The following is an 8,809-nucleotide window of genomic DNA, read 5'->3' on the forward strand; positions in this document are numbered from 1 at the left end:
ACCAAAAGAGGCCTAAATGTTGAGAAGACGAAGAGCATGCAAGAAGTTGTTTGTGGGTGTGCGGTGAGTACATCTTACTATAATGTATGATGTGTTTGCACAAAAAACTGGACAGAAAAATGAACGGTAAATATTTCGCTAACGTTTGAATGTGGTATTCTTGTTCATGGTAAGGAGGGGTGGAGAACACAAGGTCTTGCCGTTGCGAGTGCCTTGCACTGATAAGGTTGTTGAGATCAAAGGACAATGGCTGGTACATAGCAGAGCACCATGAGCAGCACACTCATTTGTTGTCCCCGGCGTATGGGCAGACAATACACTGGCCGTCTGGCCATCACACTGAAGGAAATATGCCCTAGAGGAAATAATAAAGTATTATTTATTTCCTTATATCATAATAAATGTTTATTATTCATGCTAGAATTGTATTAACCGGAAACATAATACATTTGTGAATACATAGACAAACAGTGTGTCACTAGTATGCCTCTACTTGACTAGCTCGTTAATCAAAGATGGTTATGTTTCCTAGCCATAGACATGAGTTGTCATTTGATTAACGGGATCACCTCATTAGGAGAATGACGTGATTGACTTGACCCATTCCGTTAGCTTAGCACCCGATCGTTTAGTATGTTGCTATTGTTTTCTTCATGACTTATACATGTTCCTATGACTATGAGATTATGCAACTCCCGTTTACCGGAGGAACACTTTGTGTGCTACCAAATGTCACAACGTAAATGGGTGATTATAAAGGTGCTCTACAGGTGTCTCCAAAGGTACTTGTTGGGTTGGCGTATTTCGAGATTAGGATTTGTCACTTCGATTGTCGGAGAGGTATCTCTGGGCCCACTCGGTAATGCACATCACTATAAGCCTTGCAAGCATTGTGACTAATGAGTTAGTTGCGGGATGATGTATTATGGAACGAGTAAAGAGACTTGCCGGTAACGAGATTGAACTAGGTGTCGAGATACCGACGATCGAATCTCGGGCAAGTAACATACCGATGACAAAGGGAACAACGTATGTTGTTATGCGGTCTGACCGATAAAGATCTTCGTAGAATATGTAGGAACCAATATGAGCATCCAGGTTCCGCTATTGGTTATTGACCGGAGAGGTGTCTAGGTCATGTCTACATAGTTCTCCAACCCGTAGGGTCCGCACGCTTAAAGTTACGATGACAGTTATATTATGAGTTTATATGTTTTGATGTACCGAAGGTTGTTCAGAGTCCCGGATGTGATCACGGACATGACGAGGAGTCTTGAAATGGTCGAGACATAAAGATTGATATATTGGACGACTATATTCGGACACCGGAAGTGTTCCGGAGAAGTTTCGGATAAAACCGGAGTGCCGGAGGGGTTACCGGAACCCCCCGGGGAAGTATTGGGCCTTAGTGGGCCTGAGGGGAGAGAGAGGGCAGCAGCCAGGAGGTGGCGCGCCCCCTCCCATGAGGAGTCCGAATTGGACTAGGGGAGGGGGGCGCGGCCCCTCTTTCCCTCTCCCTCTCCCTCTCTTTCCTTCCCCCTCTCTCTTCCTAGTTGGACTAGGAAAGGGGAGTCCTACTCCTACTAGGAGGAGGACTCCCCCCTCTCCTTGGCGCGCCCCAAGGGCAGCCGGCCTCCCCCCTTGCTCCTTTATATACGGGGGCAGGGGGCACCTCTAGACACACAATTGATATACAATATTTTAGCCGTGTGCGGTGCCCCCCTCCACCATATTACACCTCGATAATATCGTTGCGGAGCTTAGGCGAAGCCCTGCGTCGGTAGAACATCATCATCGTCACCACGCCGTCGTGCTGACGAAACTCTCCCTCAACACTCGGCTGGATCGGAGTTCGAGGGACGTCATCGAGCTGAACGTGTGCTGAACTCGGAGGTGCCGTGCGTTCGGTACTTGATCGGTCGGATCGTGAAGACGTACGACTACATCAACCGTGTTGTGATAACGCTTCCGCTTTCGGTCTACGAGGGTACGTGGACAACACTCTCCCCTCTCGTTGCTATGCATCACCATGATCTTGCGTGTGCATAGGAAATTTTTTGAAATTACTACGTTCCCCAACACACACAAGCATATAGATGTCTACAACCGGGATTTGGTGAAGAAGCTTCGGCAGCAATGTCAACCTTGCAAAGGTGTACAACATTATTGGCAGCTTCTTTGGATCCATGGAAAAGGTCCCTTTCACAAAGAGGGCGTTGAAGAATCTGTGTGGTAAGATAAGCCATGAGCAGGCAGAGGATGATGTAAGGAAAACAATGGAAGTTATTGCCGAGATTTTTGCGAGAGATCCACACTTGCACCCTTCACCATGTGCAAGCTGACAAGGGCGGTAGGGTCACATCGTTGATGTGGGCAAATGGAAGTAGTAGAAAGCAGTACACCTTCTTCGACAATGTTGTTATGTTTGACATGACTTACAATACAAACCTCTATAATACGCCCTTTGGGCTTTTCGTCAGAGTTAACAACCATTTTCAAAGCATAATACTCGCGGGGGTGCTAGTCCGTGATAAGATGGTGGAGACATTTGAGTGGGCTATCTCTGAGATCGTTAGGATGATGGGAGGCAATGCGCCAAAACAATTTTGACAGGTACAAGTTTATGCACATGATAATGCTAATTGCAATCAGATGAGGTTAGCACGCACACGAAGAGAGAGAGAGAGAGAGAGAGAGAGAGAGAGATGGTAGCCGTTTGGAGGAAGAAGAAAGCCTCGATGTTATCCTGAAACTCTTAGATTGGGAGTGGAACGAAGAATTCATCTTTGGTTTTTTCAGGGGTAGAATTCATCTTTGGTGCTGCCACGGACGAAGACCGTCTCTTTGGCCCAACAGGCCATGAGGATACCTCTTCGGTCGAGGAAAGGGTCTTTTCGGTCCACGAGGGAACGAAGAGTGATCTTCAGTCATGGCATGACCCATGAGGTTTAATATAAAAAAAGTCCAAAGACAAATTTGTCATGGAAACATCATAGCCTAGAGTTTTTATGGGAGGATGAGCCCCCAGACTTCCTGGTTGAATGCCTTTCAAACGATGTAACTATATTACCTATGCAATAAGGTAGCCATGATGGCATTCCCCCCAAAAAAGATATAATAAATTATACACTCTCGAAACTTCCACGTTCCATCAAGATATTTATCAGACCATATGTATTTCTAACAATATATGCATGAATAATAAGAAAAGCGCAAACATATACATATACCTATGATACATCAAAGTGTCAGAAAATTGGTCAATGGAGGGCGTAATTTTGTTTAGTTTGTATCTTTATGTGGTCTAGGTGGAGCTCCCATATTGCCTAAGTTTTGTACGAGGAAATATCTCGAGAGTAAAAATTAACATGACTTTCCTTTTAGAATATTATTTAAGCCTGGTGTACAATAACATCATAGTTGAATATTCAATTGTTGTATTTGAATATTTAAATTTACAATTATATTTTTAATTTGGCTAAAGATAATAGAAATATACCATTTAAGACAATGCTTAGGTGCATTTATTTAGTTATAAAGTGGTAAAAAATGTTCAGCTTGGTGCGGGTGTGTGGCGTCGCGAGTTCGGTTGCGGACGATGAGCACGGTTGAGGACGATGAGCACGCGAGACGATGTACGCCGGCGTCGGAAGGTGCGGGCGAATATAAAGGACGGCGCGATGGTCGACTAGGATAGGGAGTCAGACTAGTCCGACGCCAAATCGCCCTCGGGGCGCAGACACCCCCGACCGAAACGGGCCAACCCACTTCATACTGTACCGGTATGCGGTTTCTAGTTTTTTTTGTGGCCGGTTCTTTTGTGTTTTTTCCTCTCTTTTTTGTTATTTTTTTCTTTCAAGTTTTGTCTTCATTTTTCCTTCATTATTCATTTTTATTTTCATGAAAATTTCTTTTCCAAATTCGTGATTTATTTCAAATTTGCAAATTTTGTCCAAATTTGAATGTTTTCAAATTCATGAATATTTTCCCAAATTCATAAAAAAATCAAATTCATGATTTTTTTCAAATTTCAAAGTTTTTCCAAATTCACAGTTTTCCCTAAATTTCCTGAACTTTTCAAATTTGTTAACTTTTTAAAAAACCCATGAATGTTTTTTTTCTGAATGCTGCAATTTTTAAAATCACATGAACTTTTCAAAAAAAAGTCAATGGTCAAGGGTCTAAGTCAATGGCCAATCTGCCAAAAGGTGGACCAGTCAAACCATCAGCCCGCTCACCCGTGCGTGTGGTGACCACAGGTTTGTTTGGCCAGCCCACAACGCTCTTTTGTGCGAGCACCGTTTGCTTAATTGGCGCACAAGCGCTACGAAGGAGGTCTCTAGTTTGAATGTGTTTGTCAACTTCATTCGCGGCCAGGCCGAAGAGCCAGTTTTCGTCCACACCTTGGTTAAAGAGGACGTTTTCGTCCACATATAGGCCAAAGACGGGCTCTTCGTTGCGGCTCCGGACGAAAATCATCTCTTCAGTCATTGTTAGATTGAAGAGGGCTTCTAGGCCCATCTCTTCGCGTAAACTGCCTAACGAAGTTGCATGCCATTCTTAGGGCGAACAAGAGTTGCTCTTCCTTTCTGTTGAGGAAGAAGTCTTTTTTTTCGATTGCCCTTCATCATTCCCTCTCACGTCCTTTTCCTTCCCACCATCCATCTCCCGCTCATTCCCTTCTCGTCATCCCTCTTCTACCCATTCCCTTCCAGCCGTCACCTCTCACACGTTTTTTCTTCCCGACATCTCACTCATCCTCCCATGTTCCTTCCCACCCTCTTGCCTCGCTCATTCTATTAACACCCCCCCTGCTTGCTGTCTCTGAACGTCCCAAACTTATCATCCATTGTCCTCTGCTTAGCCTTCACATAACGAATTTCATAGTTATATCTTGCTTTCACCGCATTTTGGTGTGCTTCGCTTCCATGTCTTTCTTCTCCAGTATCTCATTTATACATGAGTTGTGTTATGAGAGTTGAATTCAGGTTTGGATGATCAACTAGAATGTTTTTTCTCACATAATTATATGGAACAATATTAGTGACAACCCAGTGCACATTTCACTTGAGCATGTGGTCGTGCACCTTGTCGAGAACCATTTTAAGCACATTTCAAAGTTATAAGTTTGTTTGACTTGATATGTGTGTGTGAAAACCCTATGCACCGACATAGCCCACTCCACTATGTCACTTCATTCTTCTGTTGTTTCTTTATGGCATAAACAACGCCTATTTGGACTTGGTTCTAATGATATCCCCATGCAGACTCATGGACTTCCATCGATTCATGGTCAGGCCGGTTGCGGTTGAGAGGCCCTGATTCCTCCTCGTCGTCCTCATCCTCACTTTTTTTTAGAATGAAGACGCTAGGAGCGTCCGGCTTTAACTGAATAAAGCCCACAACAGACAGCGTACACGCGAATAAAGTCTTACAACGCAACAGAAACCCTCAAAAGATCAAGCGAGATGAGGGGAGCAAGTTTTGGATTACAAGCCGAAGACGGCTAGCACAGAGCACGCAGGCTCGCAGCAAAGGTGCCAAAAGGTGCCTCACATCCCTACGGGGGTGGCGCAGGAGCTCTCGCCAGAGCGTAGACCTGACGAAGACGGGCAAAAGTGAGCTGCAGGAGATCAACGTCTTGGTGTCTTTCCAACGACGCCCAGTCCTCATCCTCACTCACCTTCATCTTCTTAAAAATCAGAATCTAGATCATCCGCCAATCCATTCTCATCCTTCTCTTCCATCATCCTTTGCATTTTCTCCGCTTCCCCGTCCCCATTAGCCAAACCACTACCAACAATTACCGCTGACTGACTGCTCAACCCTGTTTCACGACAAACGGCGATGCGTGACATATAATTCTACTATTCATCGATTGTGACCCAGGTGGATGAATCTCATTAGCCGACTGACTACCCTGGTCGGGTTCATGCACCCGGCCGCCTTCCAATAAATTCTCCTCCTTCGGCACAGGGATCACTTAGGCATATGAGTGAATCATCCGTTTTCTGCAACGCCTTAACCAGGCCAACCACTTATGTCTCCTATCTATCATGTTCAACTCCCACAAAACATTTTTACCAGAATTGGTCCATGCTGCATAAATACTAACGGAGCACTCGTTGGGATCAGACCCAAGACTTGTTGTCAACCAGTATTTCAACTTGTTGCCATATTAAACAGTGCAATCCACGGACTCGGACATGCCACCTGCCATACAACTCCATATTTGCCATTAAACACATTGAGCAAATAGTCACTCCTAACAATGGTAACCAACAGGGGTGCCCGCGACTACCCCCTCGAGCAGCAACCGCAATGACACCCTTCCTCCCAACGTGATATGGATGAACAAGACAATCACATCCCTGGATCTGTAGAAAGGGCTTCATCTAGGCAGCAAATGAGGTTTCGACAAGCAATGATCAAGTTCAGACTCCATTTGTTTGCAAGAGCAGCGCGAGATAAAAACGCCGAAATTGTACGTACCAAAATACTCAGTGCTACTCTTCCAGCCGTCCATCTCACACGCACAGACACATTGTTCACATCGATAATAACAAGACTGACAACGGAATCCTGTGTAAACTCGCCAATCAATCAATAAAATAGAGTCAATTAAAACACAAGGAAAATGACAAGTAGCCAAGAGCTATAGGAACCTGATGGTGACCGCAACATAGTAGTACAAGTTCCCACATAAGAGGATCCGAGCAACTATCAAAGAAATGCTTTATTATTAGGACGGGGCTAGCGAGCGCCCAGGCGCTTATTTACGAGATCCAGCACTCTTATTATATATGAAAAATGCAACCGGTCCGTCCATATACGTTTCTAAAAAAGGAAACAACCTCGTCCCTGCCACTACCTTTCCCATGCCCACGTGACCATGCTACTTTACAAATAAATCAGCCCAGATCTTTGTCTCCACGTGCATTTATTTGGGGCTCAAAACATGTTAAAAGCCGTAACTTTTGATTCAAGCGTCAAAATTCAGTTCCGTTTTCACCGTTGGGTTTCTCACGACGAGTTCTTCAAAACTAGATCCCATTTGAGTAGGTTTCGTCAAACTTTTTTCCAGAGCAACTTTGAGTGCGATTGAGGCAACTATAGTGCTATATGGAAGCAACTTCTTTCTTTTGGCCTAGTAGGACTGCCAATAAGTTGGTTCGCGTAGAAATGAGAAAAATCACACAAAACACAAGGCACCTTTAGTGCTACATACAAATAAACTTCATTGCACTATGTGTATATGTGAATTTTGTTAACACTATCCCAACTTGTTTAGTATGGTTGCTCAATTGTCTTTTATTGATGGTTAGTTGTCTATGGTTGATATTCAGTTTCCTATAAGTACTATATATTGCCGACCATTGATGCCAATTGCCTGCTATTGGTAATTAGTTGCCTACTATTGCTGTTTAGTTGCTTAACTTTATAAAATAGTTGCCTAGAATATCTTGAAGTTGTTTATCATTGTTTTTCTAAGTTGCCTACAAACACTCTGAAGTTGCCTAGATTCACTGTCAAGTTGCCTACCATAACTAGCAATAACAGGCACAAGAGCAGTAACGGCAGATGACTTCATAGTGTTATAGGCAATTTAGAAACAACGACATAGGAGCATGAACAATAGAAACCTTAGAAGTACCGGTAAAGAAGTTAGAAGAATTTTAGACAAAATTAATTAGGACACAAAATGTAGTGAAGTTGTCTATTTTTAGCACTATAAAGATGCTTCTAGTAGAAGGAAAGTTGGTTATGAAGGTGATGTGATGTTATCTGCCTCTGTTTCAAAGTTGTTCTCTATTACTACTTAGTTGCTTACCGTTGCTAATTACTTACTTTTAATGGAGTGAAGTTGCTTGTTTAGCACTAAAGTTGCCCCATCTAGCATCAAAATTGCTTTAAAAAAATCAAAACATATCTAGGTGGGGTTTAATTTTGAAGAGCTCATCACGACCTGACTAGCCAACACGCGTGCACTCAATAACGTTGGCGGGCAGACTCCCCCAGAAAAGGAAAGCACAAGTATCTCACACCATCCATCCCACATAGTTTAGAAAACTGGAATCATGATAGACGACTTAGATCCCATAAAAACTTTTCGACATTGTAGTCAACTTAGGTCCCTTGATGGACAACCTCCATAGTATTGTAGGCAATTGAGGATCACTCGTAGGCAACTTCGTAGCGATGTAGGTAAACTTGGTTTGTGAGGTACACAACTTAGAAGCCATGTTATGCAACTTCCGCTCTATGGTAAACAACTTTACCAGTATGGCAGGCAACTGAACTATTTACAACTTATTTTTTGATATGCAACTTAGCAACCATGTTAACTACATATTACACTACTGCATACAACTAATTAGGAGGCTACTCGGCGAATTCAGTTATACACAGGGTGCAATTTATCTAGCATCAGAGTGACTCATGTTTAGCACTAAAGTTGCCTCATCTAGCATCAAAGTTGCTTTTGAAAAAAAATCATCAAAACATATTCATATGAGATCTAGTTTTGAAGAGCTCGTCACGAGGAACCCAACGGTGAAAACAGATAATAATTCGGACACGTGGTTTAAAAGTTATAGCTTTTTGAATTTTCTAACACTGAAATTAATGCATGCTACATCATTGCTGGGTTCGGACGGTTGATCTGATGAGGTGGAGAAAAATCAATGTACTGAGGAATCTTTCCATATATAGAATGGATGGATGAGCAGTTTTCTAAATCTGAAACCGATTTGTCCCATCTTGCAATCCATGCGCGTGCGCTCGCAACGACGTAATAGCGCAGCTGCAC

This window comes from Aegilops tauschii, chromosome 1, assembly GCF_002575655.3.
Source record: "Aegilops tauschii subsp. strangulata cultivar AL8/78 chromosome 1, Aet v6.0, whole genome shotgun sequence".
NCBI lineage: Eukaryota > Viridiplantae > Streptophyta > Magnoliopsida > Poales > Poaceae > Aegilops > Aegilops tauschii.